The sequence below is a fragment of the Sus scrofa genome, chromosome 1, assembly GCF_000003025.6.
Source record: "Sus scrofa isolate TJ Tabasco breed Duroc chromosome 1, Sscrofa11.1, whole genome shotgun sequence".
NCBI lineage: Eukaryota > Metazoa > Chordata > Mammalia > Artiodactyla > Suidae > Sus > Sus scrofa.
The window spans coordinates 28367691-28381456 of NC_010443.5; the positions used below are offsets into that span (position 1 = coordinate 28367691).

General features: G+C 36.5%; 1 protein-coding gene across 3 annotated transcripts in view; it reads right to left on the reverse strand.

The window, feature by feature from the left end:
* The window catches only part of PDE7B (phosphodiesterase 7B), a 467494-nt gene that overhangs the window by 409430 nt on the left and 44298 nt on the right, over positions 1 to 13766 (reverse strand). The window lies entirely within an intron of this gene.

The following is a 13766-nucleotide window of genomic DNA, read 5'->3' on the forward strand; positions in this document are numbered from 1 at the left end:
TCCAAAACCAAAAGCAGTTACTTTCGATATTACTTTTCTTCTACTCTACATCACAATTTCGGGTGGTGAAAGAATTTTAAAAGTAAAAGAGTCCTTCAAGATAAAATTCAACTATCTATTTTAGAGCTCTGACAGACTTTTGCACAGTTAGCTGACAAAGGAAAAATCAGATCGGGTTTTAGTTAACTGACCTCTGCTTCTTTGAATTATTCTTTTAAATTACCTATTATTTAGTACTGTGAAAGGGAAGAAAGTAAAATTCTGATAGTTAAGTTCTACTCTTTGCTCACAAGTCTAATAACTTGTTTGTTTGGCCGTGATGAGAGAAGTTTCAATGATCAATTTAGCTTTACTGTTGTCAAGCGTGAATTCAATCACCTTTCTACTTTCCATGTTTCCTGTTGATACAGACATACGATGAAGTAGAATGATGACACTCTGGCTCATAATAAATAACCAAAACCAGGGGGGAGAAATGATACTTGCAGACAAATAGGCCCCTTGGTATTTTTCTATTGCCAACAATGACAAACTTTAATTCTAGGCAGTCATATGCAAGCCAAGTGATGTGTGTGAGTGTTTTTAAAAATTTACTAAAGTCTGTGAGACTGTTTCTGTTCTGCAAATATGTTTATTTGTTCTAAAATAATGTTGTGATGATGGTTGTACAACTACAACAAAATTCACTGAATTATTAAAAATAGTTACCTTCAAGCTAAATGTGGGCAGCCTCTTGATACCTGACTGATTCATGACATCTGTCTTATTTCAAACTCAGCTACCAAACGATTATAATACTTATATCGCAAGGCTGATTAGAATCAGACTTATCTCAAGAAGGAAAATTTCAGCTCATTTCCTTGTCATCTCTCTACACATTGTAAGCAGTCTAAAGAGGCTAAGTTCATTGCAAGTTGAGCAGTCGTAACTACAATTTCTTTAATTTTTTTTATTTTATAAGAATTTTTATTTTTTCCATTATAGCTGGTTTACAGTGTTCTGTCAATTTTCTACTGTACAGCAAGGTGACCCAGTCACACATACATGTATATATTCTTTTTTCTCACATTATCATGCTCCATCATAAGTGACTAGATATAGATTCCAGTGCTTATCCACTCCAAAGGCAATAGTTTGCATCTATTAACCCCAAATTCCCAATCCATCCCACTGTCTCCCCCTTCCCCTTGGCAACCACAAGTCTGCTGTCCATGTCCATGACTTTCTTTTCTGTGGAAAGGTTCATTTGTGCCGTGTATAAGATTCCAGATATAACTGATATATGGTATTTGTCTAACAATTTCTTCATACCACACACATATATAACTCTCACTTGCGTGAGCCATTTTGGGAAATTTTTTACTTTATAACTAATATGAAGGTTTGAAAGATATATTTATTAACTGGTATTTTGGTGAAGGAATACTGGGGCAAGAGGAGGTTAAGGAGACTAATTCAGACAAACATGGAATTCTTCTAGATTAGCAGTTGCTGACTCAATAAGTAGGCAGTATTAACTAATATAGAATATTAATATATATCTTAATTATTGAATTTATTCTACTATATTTTGATTTTTAAATCAACTTTGTTGAGGTATAATTTACCGTAACAAAATGTACCCATTTTACATGTACAGTGTGAATGTTGACACGTGTAAGCATTTGTGTACTCAAATCAAGCCACAGAACATGTCTATCACATCACCAGGTTGACTTCTGCCCCTTTCAAGTTAATTCCACACAATTCCTTTCTAAGCCAAGGCTACCTGTGATATGCTTTCTGTCACTACTGATGAATTTTGCTTGCTATAGAATTACATTTAAATAGAATCATAGAAGATAGACTCTTTTAAGTCTGACTTCTTGGGCTCCTTGTAATGTCTTTGTGATTCATCCATGTTGTTGCGCAGATCAATAATTTGCTATTTTTTGTTGCTGAGTATTACTTCAATGACTGAATATAGCAAAAAATGTTTATCTATTATCCAACTGGTAGATATGTGAGTTGCTCTCAGTCTGGCTACTGTGAATAAAGCTGCTACGAATATGCTGAATCAGTCTTTTAATGGACATTTGTATGGGGTAAATGCTTAGAAGTGGTCAAAATATAGGTATATATTTGGCTTTATAAGAAGCTGTCAGAGTTTTCCAAAGTGGCTGTAAATATTTACATTTGTATCAGCAACGAATGAGCATTCCAGATGCTCTATACATTTTAAACACTTGTGCTGGCATTTTTTTTTTTAATTTAAGCCATTCTTGTGGGTATGTCATCATGGTATTAATCTCCATTCTTCCGATTACAATGGATGAAGAGTATCTTGTGATGTCCTTTTTGGCCATTGGTGTCATTTGTTTTTTGTTCCTTCTTTCCTCCTCTCCTATTTTCAATTAATTATTTTAAGTGCTCTATGTTACCCTCTATTAGATTATTAACCATATCTTACTGCTTTATTTTTTGGTGGCTTACTCATTAGATTACAATTTCCTACCTTTAACTTTTCAGAGTCTTACATCAAATATTATGCCAATATTTAAGACAATGTGAGAAATAATACTATATTTGTTCTTTGTAGTATTATTTTCATATATTTTAACTTACAATACATAATATAACATACTATTTTTGTGTGTACCTATCATTTTAAACAAGACATAGAAAAAAAGATTATTTACCCACATATTTACATTTCTGAGTTTCTTCATTTCTTTCTGTAGATCCAACTTTCATCTAGTATCATTTTCTGATACCACCTGAAGAAGACTGACAAATTCTCTAGGCTTCTGTTTGTGTTAAAATGCCCTCAAGTTTTCTTAATAAGTACATTTTCACTGAACATACAATTCTAGACTAACAATTTTCTTTCTTTCATTGCATTAAAGTTGTCACTCCATAGCCTTCTAGTTTATATTCAATTTGATGATCATTCTTATTTCTGCTCCCCTGTACGTAATATCTTTTTTTCCTTTTTCAAAAAAGATAGTTTCTATATTAACGGTTTTAAAAACATGATGAAATGTGCCTTATATGTGGCCCATTCAGATAATTTTTATTTCAGATTTTTTTCTGTAGAAATTCTGATTCTTTTTTATATCTTCCATTTTTCTCATAACCAAATAAAATCTCTATATTCACTTTCTCCAACTTGACCAAAATATCCACCACTTTGTAGAAGAATCTTAAAAAGATGCTTATGGTTGGCATTATGTCGTTTGTATATTTGTACTACAAACTGGAATTCCTACATATTGGAATCAGAAAATCTACCTGTGGTTCTTGGCTCCAACCCTTATTATTCATTGATCATGGATAATTTAACCTAGGTCTTGGTATGCAAAATAAGTCTGCAAAAGACCATTTTGGTATACTGATTCAATAGAACAATGTGTGTGAAAAATTTTTTTCCCACAATTAACAAATGAAAGCTATTCATTTTTCAACAAAAATGAAAGTATTCAATAAAATTTTACAAGAAATAAACTTCTATAGAATTTTTTTTTATTTAGAACATGATAATGGACTTAAGAGATAAAGAGGTTAAAGCTGCTTTTATAAATACATTCAAAATTTAAAGGAAATTATGTTAAAGAAAAAATATGATCTTAATGAGTGAAGTGATGGGGAATTTCAGCAGAGAAATGCAAACTATAAAAATGAATCAGGAGTTCCCTGGTGGCCTAGCAGTTAAAGATTTGGCATTGTCACTGCTGTGGGTAAAGTTCAAGCCCTGGCCTGAGAATTTTTGTATGCCCTGGGTGCAGCTAAATAATAATAATAATAATCATATATCATCAGCAAGCGAATAGTTAAAAAAATGTTGCTATAGTCACACAATGAAATATTACTCAGCAAGAAAAAGGGATCACTGCCACATGTGGAAATGTGAGTAAATCTCATAGATATTAAACTGAGTCAAAGAAAGCCCGACACGAAAGAGTACATACACATTGTATGATTCTACTTATGTGAATTTCTAGACTAGGCAAAACTATCCTGTAGTACTAGAAAGGAGATTCTTATTTCTGAAGCAAGAGGTAGCAGAATGCTTATAAAAAGCCATGAGAGAACTTTCTGGGGAAACTGAAATAGTCTATATTTTGATTTGGGTGATGGGTACACAGAAGTACCTATTTGTCAAAAGTCACCCACTTGTTTATAGAAAATATGTGAATTTTATCATATGCAAATAATACCAAAATAAAATTTTATTTTTCAAAAATAGAATAAGTTAAGGAGAAATGTTTAGTTTAATAAACACTTAGGTTTCAGTTATTATCCATAGACAGAAAGAGTCCAATGAGGTTGGGTCTAACCCTGTTGTCCTGTGGCAGATGCAAGGGAGCAAATGGATGACTTTGATAGATTGTGATGACACTAATTAGTCTGACGAACCAGAGAAGCTTCCTAAAAGGAAAAGAATTTTTCTATGTTGAACTCAGGTACCGGCAGTGAGGATGCAAACAGATATGAGTAATGTCAGCCTCTTAGCCTGTGAAGAATGGAGTAATCAGGTGAAGTAGCATGGGGGATAACTTGAATGAACAAAACAGGACAAAATCCTTTCTCTCAAAGGGTTTCACTGTTGTATCAGAGAGAGATAAACATGAAATTTCAGCTCAATGTGATTTATATCATAGAAATACATGCAGAGATTCAAGAGTAACTATCACAGCAAGATTCTGGAGGGTGAATGGGAGTTTCCAAAAGGCCAAAAGAGCATGCTCATTCTAGGGAGAGGAAAAGCCCTGTCTAAAATCAGGTTATTATGAGCAAATGAGCAAATTTAAAGGTAGGCAGGATGATGCCTAGCATAGAGTCAACACTCAAGAAAATGCGAGTTTTGATGGAAAAGTTTTTCTTCCACTAAAGTGTAAAATCTTTGAGAGCAGCAGATTTTATTTTTGTTTGTGCTAACAGCACTCTTTAAGGAAATTCTAGCCTATATTAAGCAACGACTCTTTGATAAACAAGGATGTTCAGTTCTTATAGAAGGGGCTGTGTGATTAGTCATATCAGTAAGACTCACAGTCATTTTTGAGACCATATTCCTGGCTAAATTTCAGGTAAATGTATATTGAACTACAACACAAATATAAGAGCCAAACTATACAGCAACATAACTAGAGGGTCAGTATTAGAAAAATCAGTTATAACGTGGGCTTTGTTTAAAAATGCCTACTTTATGTACATAATATAGGCTTAAATTCAGATTCTGACAGATGTAGAATTTGCAAAAAGGCAGTATAAAGCTCTAATCTCTTGGCACCTAAGATGAAAAGTTTAACGATAGTGTTTAAGAAAAAAATATTCCAGGTATATGTTTTAAGTTGTACTTTTCTTTTTTTTTTTTTTTTTTTTTGTCTTTTTACCTTTTCTAGGGCCGCTCCCATGGCATATGGAGATTCCCAGGCTAGGGGTCTAATCGGAGCCATAGCCACTGGCCTATGCCAGAGCCACAGCAATGGAGGATCTGAGCCACATCTGTGACCTACACCACAGCTCATGGCAATGCCGGATCCTTAACCCACTGAGCAAGGCCAGGGATCGAACCTGCAACCTCATGGTTCCTAGTCGGATTCGTTAACCACTGCGCCACGACAGGAACTCCATACTTTTCTTTTTTAGAGCAATTTCACAAGCACAGTTATCGTCTTAAGATGTTTTAAATGGCTGCACTTTGTACATTCCTAACAAAACTTGCTTAAGATAAAGGTTCAGCTTTAGCAAATACAAGTTTAAGAAAAATAATTCCACTAGTAGGCTGCATAAAACCACAGAATATTTTGGGGAGTTCCAGTTGTGGCTCAGGGGAAATGAAACTAACTATCATGCATGAGGATAGGGGTTTGATCCCTAGCCTCGTTCAGTGGGTTAAAGATCTGGCATTGTGACTTGGATCCGTGTTGCTGTGACTGTGGCGTAGGCCAGCAGCTGCAGCTGACTGGACCCCAAGCCTGGGAGCCTCCATATGCCGTGAGTGTGGCCCTCAAATGACAAAAACAAACAAACAAACAAACAAACACAGAGTATTTTTATATCCTATGTTACAGAGAAAAAGTAATGAGTTCCATGTCTGGTCATGTGACAAGGTGACCCTATGTTCCTGGACTTCCGCACCTTCTCAGAAAAATGTGACTAATGATCAATAGGTCTTTATAAACATGAAATGCAATAACACTTAAGAATTGCAGGACAGGAGTTCCTGTCGTGATTCAGTGGTTAACGAATCCAACTAGGAACCATAAGGTTGCGGGTTTGATCCCCGGCCTCGCTCAGTGGGTTAAGGATCTGGCGTTGCCATGAGATACGGTGTGAGATATGGTGTAGGTCTCAGACCTGGCTCAGATGTGGTGTTGCTGTGGCTCCACGTGCTGCAGGTGCGGCCCTAGAAAAGACCAAAAAAAAAAAAAAAAAAAAAAAAAGGCAGGACAGAGACTGGCACATAGCCTCATTCCATATACATTTACTCCTTCCTTTATAGGAAAAAATTCCAAAATTACATTTATCTCCTTTCCTTTAAATAGCATTTTTAGAAGCTGGCTTGCATGAGATACAAATGCACCTAAAAAGTTAATGGAAAAAGAAACTGTACAACCATTTATCTAGTAAACCTTCTTAAAACTCTGTATCTCAAACCCCTCCCCCCAATTTGTTTGATTTTGTTCTTAAAGTTTAAGCCTAAAAATACAGAGCAAAAGTTATTTTTTTGAGAAATAAAAATATTAATTTATGACTCTTAGATCAACAGACTAAACTGTTATTCAGAGACCTAACATTTTCCCAAACTTCACAGTGCATATCTATGTCTTACTCTCCTTTAAAAATATAGACAATAACAGAATTTATATGATTTTAACTTTGGAAACAGAAATTAAAATCCATTAACTTTAAAGCTTCTTTTCCTCTGCACTTGATGCTAGCAATACATATTAATGCCTTTAAAATATATTTAAAAGTAATTATGCTCCTGAGAAAATTCTTACAGTATATCTAACTGGATGTATTTTTATCTCATGATATATTTTAATCTACAATATGACTTTTTATTCAACAATATGTTATGGACTTGCTTCTATGCCAGTGCATTCCAACCTTTCTCTTTGCTTTTAATGAGATACATTAAAATATATTTCAGTAATGAAAGATATGTTTTCAATTTATTGTTACAAGACAAATGTGCTGGAATAAACATTAGTATGCACATATCTTTACAATTTTTAAACTGTTTTTTTGATTAAATTCCTCCACTTTAAGTTGCTGGGCCAAATGTACACACAAATTTGATAGGCAGTGCCAAATTGCCCTCTAGAAATAATGTTTGAGAAAAAGTTATTGAATATAGCCTCCATATGCAAGTTGATAACTGCTTTTAGCTTGGGGTTTTTTTTCCTCTTTCCTTAACAGATAAAAATAGATATCAATACATACTTGCACACACATACATATATAAAGTATACATATTTATATTTTTTAATATTTATTACTCATAAGGAAATGAGCATGTGTTCATAAAATCTCCAAATCTCTATGAGAATCAATTCTTCATTAATTTATAAAGAATTACGAGTTCCCTCTCTGTCTGGGAATCTCAAATGTTTCAAATGAATTTTCTTTATTATGAGAGCTTATATTTAATTGAAGAAAGTTGTTTGGTGTATGGAGGAAACAGGATGGAGAAGATTCTTCATGTAAAAGACATGTCTTTTCCTCAACATTGTTAAAAATATAAAACATCACCTGAAATTTTACCCAACAACAGCTGAGTGTTATTTGAGCATAGGGGCCAGGCTGGTACATTAATTTCCTACTGCTGTGATAACAAATTACCACAAATGTAGTGGCTTAAATTTCTTCTCTTACAATTCTGGAAGTTGGAAGTCCAGAATGAGTCTTATGAGGTGTCTTAGCCTCTTTCAGTTGCTGTAACAAAATACCATAGACTGGTTGGCTTAAAAACAACAGAAATGTAATTCTCACAGTTCTGGAGGCTAGAAAGTCCAGTATTAGGTTTAGGGTCAGGTAAGAGTTCCCTTCCTGGTTCACAGAAGGCCACCTTCTCACTGGTCTTCACATGGTGAAAGGGCTGAGGGAGCTCTCTCGGGTTTCTTTTGTAAGGGCACTAACCTCATTCATACAAGCTTCACCTTCATAACCTAATCACATCCCAAAGGTCCCACCTCCCAATACTATTGGTTTGGGGATTAGGTTTCAGCATAATGAATTATGGAGGAACACAAAAGGTCTACAACATGAGGCTAAAGTCAAATCATCGGCACGGCTATTTCTTTCTGGAGGCTTCGGAGGCAAATCCATTTCCGTCTTTTTCAGCTTCTAGAGGCCACCTTCATCCCTTGGCCAATGGCCTCGCCTTACATCACTCCAACCTCTTGCTTCTGTCATCACACCTCCTACTACTGCCTTTGACTTTCTTGCTTCCTTCTCATAGGATCATTATATTTAAGGCTCATCCAGCTAATCCAGGATGACCCATCTCAAGACCTCAATTTAACTGTGCCTGTGCTTTGGCCAAAGAAGATAACATACTAATACATTCTGAGGATTAGGACATGGACATCTTGTCAGGGAGTGGAGGAGGAGCATTATTCTATTTACCACTGTCCTTGAGGGACACCTGGGCCAGACTAGCAGGCTGGGTGGGGAGGGGTCTTCTTGGGTAATCATTGGTGATTAGACCAAACCTCGATGTGAAGCAGGTCCAGGTGGTGTTGATCTGATGTACCAAGCCCCACATTAGGTCCCTATGTGATTTCCTGTAGTAGGTCTAAGGCATACATGGGAATGTGTCAGAAGAGAACCCAGACTCCACATCCTTGATTGTGGCTCATTTTCTAGCTCCAGAAGATCCTGGAGCAAGCCCCTATTTAGTATAAATTCCTTAAAAATCAGTAGTTCTGCTCCTCACTCCATCACTGACTTACTCATTTATGGAAACATCTCTCTGAAAAGTACTTTTTTAGATATAAAGGTACATAGTTACATGCTTATTTGTATTTGCCACCTGTTCAAAAGGCAACTAACAACTTTCAAGCTTTCAAGGCATTTAACAATAACACGACAAATAAGACAATAACAAGACAAAATGAAGAACAGAAATAGAAATATAACTAGGTCCAAGGAGAAGTGTTTAATATTTAAATAGAATTGCGATGCATAAGTGAAAAAAGAAGGCTTGGAGAGAATGAATTGTTTCTTCCTGGCCCTGTACATAATTTCCTCTAAATGTGCTGTACCCATAAACGGACCAGTGAAATTACAAGAGCGAAAACTTAGAGATGAGCTGAGAGATACTCAACCTTTCTACTGAACTTTTGCTATGTAAAGTTGTTTCACAATTATTTTTTGTTTTCTCAAAGCTTTCAGGTTTCACAAACTATTATGTGTCAAGAGATGAGGTACCATCTTAAAGTAACTTGCCTGGCCCATATTTGAATAAATATCATCAGAAATGTGGTTTTGAGAGGAACTCCAGCTATGGGAAAGATCAGAGATGTGGTGATAATGTTGGACAGGTTAGGTCCACTGACAGATCCAGTTCTACTTTTTAGATATACTGAGCACAGTGAGTGGAAAGTTAAATATACACAGTGGAAAAAGATATTAAGTTTGTAGATTTGGCAACTGTTTTCTATATATTAATCAATGAATTTTTCAAGGATTGAAGCTTCTAATATGCTGCTTAGGTCCCTAATAATGAGGGATATTAACTATATTTTCTTCTTTCTTTTTTTTTTTTTTTTTTTTTTTTTGGTTTTTTAGGGCTGCACCCATGGCATATGGAAGTTCCCAGGCTAGGAGTCAGATCAGAGCTATAGCTGCTACAGCTGCCAGCCTACCCACAGCCATAGCAACACAGGATCTGAGCCATATCTGTGACCTACACCACAGCTCACAGCAATGCCAGATCCTTAGCCCACTGAGCAAGGCCAGGGATCAAAACTCACATCCTCAAACTGGATCCTAGTCGGGTTTGTTAACCACCGAGCCACAAAGGGAACTCCCTTCTTTTCTATCTTCTTGATGCTCTGGTATCTGGGGCTTTGTTGAGAGGGAAGAGACTGCTCCTCTCTATAGGTAACATGCATGAGCGTATCTCTGATATACAAGTCAATCCAACCTGAGTCTATACCACTATCTACTTCCTTTTGCCAAGATCCTCCAGTCTGGGGCTCTACATCACCCCAGGCCCAGGTACTAGACAACTAGGGACCACCTCCATAGTTCAGGTCAAGCCAAAATTATTCAAACCAGCCACCCTACATCTACTCAGCCTGTTTACCATGCCTCACCCATCTCTTCCCGCAAAACCCACTTTATGCTTTCCCTTCACTCCTTCTGCCTCTTGACAGACTCTGGTGCTTTCCCATGTGGCTCTACATGGTGTTGTATGCCCACTCCCCTTGGGAACTGTGAGAAACAAATCATATTTTCAATGGCAATCATCTCCTGATCTGTTGGCCTCACCATGCCTGAATGAAAGCAAAATCCTGGGTACATTTTGAAACATAAAGTAAGCAAAAGAGAACAGAAGACATCCTTAGAGATGGGTGGTTTTTCAGTATATTCGTTGGTGTGATGTTAAAATGCATGGTTAAGGTGATAGGCCGATACCTTTTCCTTGCTGCGTTTTAAAATTCTAGGGCAGGAAAAATAAAGAGATGTCTGAAAAATACAGAGGTGTTTCTTTCCATATTGAGTTTCCAGCAAATTCAAAGACAAGTCAGAAAAACCCAGAGAAGGCAGGTAGGAAATTTTTACAATTATTTGACACACACTTAGGGCTATTTTGGAATTAGCTGTTTACTATGTATTCCAGGTCCTATAAATCTAGAATTTGTAGGCAGTTATGAACTTTAATTTTTTTAAAAGGTTAATGTTATAGAAGTGTTGCCTTTTCTCAAACACTTGCCATCATAACTGACCCAGACTCTGGCCTTCCTCAGGGAGAAACATTCTTAGCCACAACCCTTTTAGGTGCCCTGTGTTTACTGTGTTATTAGTAGCAAGATTTCCCTTGACTCAGTTGAACTGAGTTAGGCCTTTGAGTTCACAGAGCCCTCACATATGACCAAAGAAATATTGTCTGGAAAAGATCCTGAGACTTATAACAAACATGCTCATGGTTAAGTCAAACATCCCACCTAGGAAGGTAGTTCCATTCAAAGACAGAGCTGTAATATATCACATTACACAGAGAGTCAGGCCAAATTCAAGGTCTTTAAGTATTCGTGTAGAGTATAAAATTGTTTTGTGTCTTGCAAATGTAGAATGACCCAGTTGTATAATAAAATGAAGTACAGCATTTCTCTCTTTACTTGAACTTACATGATGATTTCTTTCTTTCCTTTCTTTTTTTTAGGGCCTACCCAAAGCATATGGAAGTTCCCAGGCTAAGGGTCAAATTGGAGCTGTAGTTGCTGGCCTACTCCATGACCACAGCAACGACCAATCTGAGCTGATCTGCAACCTACACCACAGCTTACACCACTTCCAGATCTTTCACCCACTGAGTGAGGCCAGGGATCGAATCCATGTTCTCATGGATACTAGTCGGGTTCGTTTCCGCTGAACCACAATGGGAACTCCAGCAGGATGACTTCTATCTACGATACTGAATCAAAATTACTTCTGACATTGCTGCACATAAAGATTACTATTTAAAGGTTGAGGTAATTATTTCTATTTGCCTCTTCCCAATGATTTCCTTTTCTCACCATCTTCCATCCGATCCCCAACCTAAAGTTCTTTTTTCTTCCTCTTTACAACACTTGGGTAGACAAATTTGGTGTGACTCTGGTCCCCAGCCATATGTTTGGTGCTCCATATCTATCTGTGGATCGACTGGTTAAACGATGATGTTCACAGGGTAGAACTGATTCCGCAATTCTCCACACTCCGTGCTTGCTAGTGACAACACTGTTACACACAGAAAATAGACACTTGTCCCAGAAAGTCCCTACTGGACATCTCGCCTTGAGCTTTGGTGTTAAGATCTGCATGTAGGTGATGACAGAATCTACGGTACAAGTCAAAATTTCTTCCATTCTTCAAGGTCACTGGCTTCTTGAGGCTAAAGTTATTTGTATGATAATACAAGGTTTAACATGTCTCTGCTTATACAAATAACACTTAAGAAAATACTTCCACTGTGATCCATCAAACATCTCATGTTTCCTAAGAATTCCTTATCTTTTCATTGGCAGACTAAGCGAAACACTTCTGAAAATGCCGATTGGTAGTATATGTTTTTCTTCTTGCTTTCAAATTGTCATCAGAGTAGCTGAAGTATTTGTTTTATTTCCTTTTCTGGTATTCACTCATATTCTTTGCAATATTTTAATACAGATAAGCAGCAAATTGTGAATATTGAGTATATCTGAGACGCATGTAAATGTGCAGGTGCAGAAAGCTTACTGAGTTAATGTGACTCTGCCCTGCTCAATAACTGGCCTTTGATTGGATTCTATTCGCCCAGTAACACTTCTCTAGATATCCTCCTTCTGCCCTCTTTCAATCTGCTTTTGCTGGTGCTCCTTTCACCTGACTCACCAACTCCGAGCCTTTGCAGACGTTGTGAACATTCGAACATGCTTCCCTGTCTTCCTCCAGCCCCCTCTCTAGGATTCAGATTGAATATTCCTCTCCTCCTGATCAGATATGCACAGCCCCAGTAGAGAGGCAATTCTGCCTCTATTTAGGTCAAAGGACACCCTTGTTGCAAGGGCCTGCTTAAATCCAGCCTCCCCAACTCGGGCAGGGAAGCCAGCAAATATGTGCTTACTGATGTATAGAAAATCCTTACTGGCTGGACAGAATTGGAGCACTGAAAGTAAACAGCTCACTTAACTAATATCATTGAGTCAAAGTATTATTGTTCTTAGTTGACAGTATGAAGGGTAAAACGGAGCAAATCAAGTTCTGTGAGCTCTCTGAAGGCAATTTTATTCATAACTCAGTGTATTTCAATTAGCTGAGTCTATCTTTCTAAGACATGCTTTTTACATCCAGTACTGGCATAACAGATGACATCTTTGTCCTATCATTTATTTTAATGGAAAAATCATTAGTGTTTCACAAGTAGGAAATATGTTGCCTGATTGCCTTTCTGAGTTGATAATGTTTTCTTTTCTTACTAGTTTTCTAAGAATCTTTATGAGTCAAGAGTAGTTATTGATTTATTAAATGTTTCATGCTCTTTCATCTTATTGAAATCATCATATCATTTGGGTCTGGCAGTGTGAGATATTAAGGACAGATGTAAATCTTTGAAACTAAAAGAATTAGGGTTTTGGAGAAATTGGGATAAGTCGAAGTAAGAAGGGGGGGAGAAGATGGTGTCAATGATATTATTCAACATGTTCTTATAAAATAAAAACACAAAAAAGTTATTCAAAAGGGATTGGTTTACTATATCATAGGACAAATAAGTTCTTTTATGTGAAGTCGCAAATAAATTTAATGTCTTACTTATGGTCACACAGCTAATAGTGGTAGAACAGTGGTTTGAAACCAGGAAATTTTGTCTCAGAGAACTTTGACCTAAATCACTACACTATGCTACCTTTCATCAAGGGAACAGTATTCATTGACTAGAGACTCAAGAGAATACATTTAGTTATCTGGCTTATGTTCACAGTATTCTCTTAAACAGAATAAAGGTTTTTTTTCAAATTTACAATTATTGTATAGCATCATACCATTTATACAAATACACTAAGACTTATGCAGGAAATATGTAGGAGAAA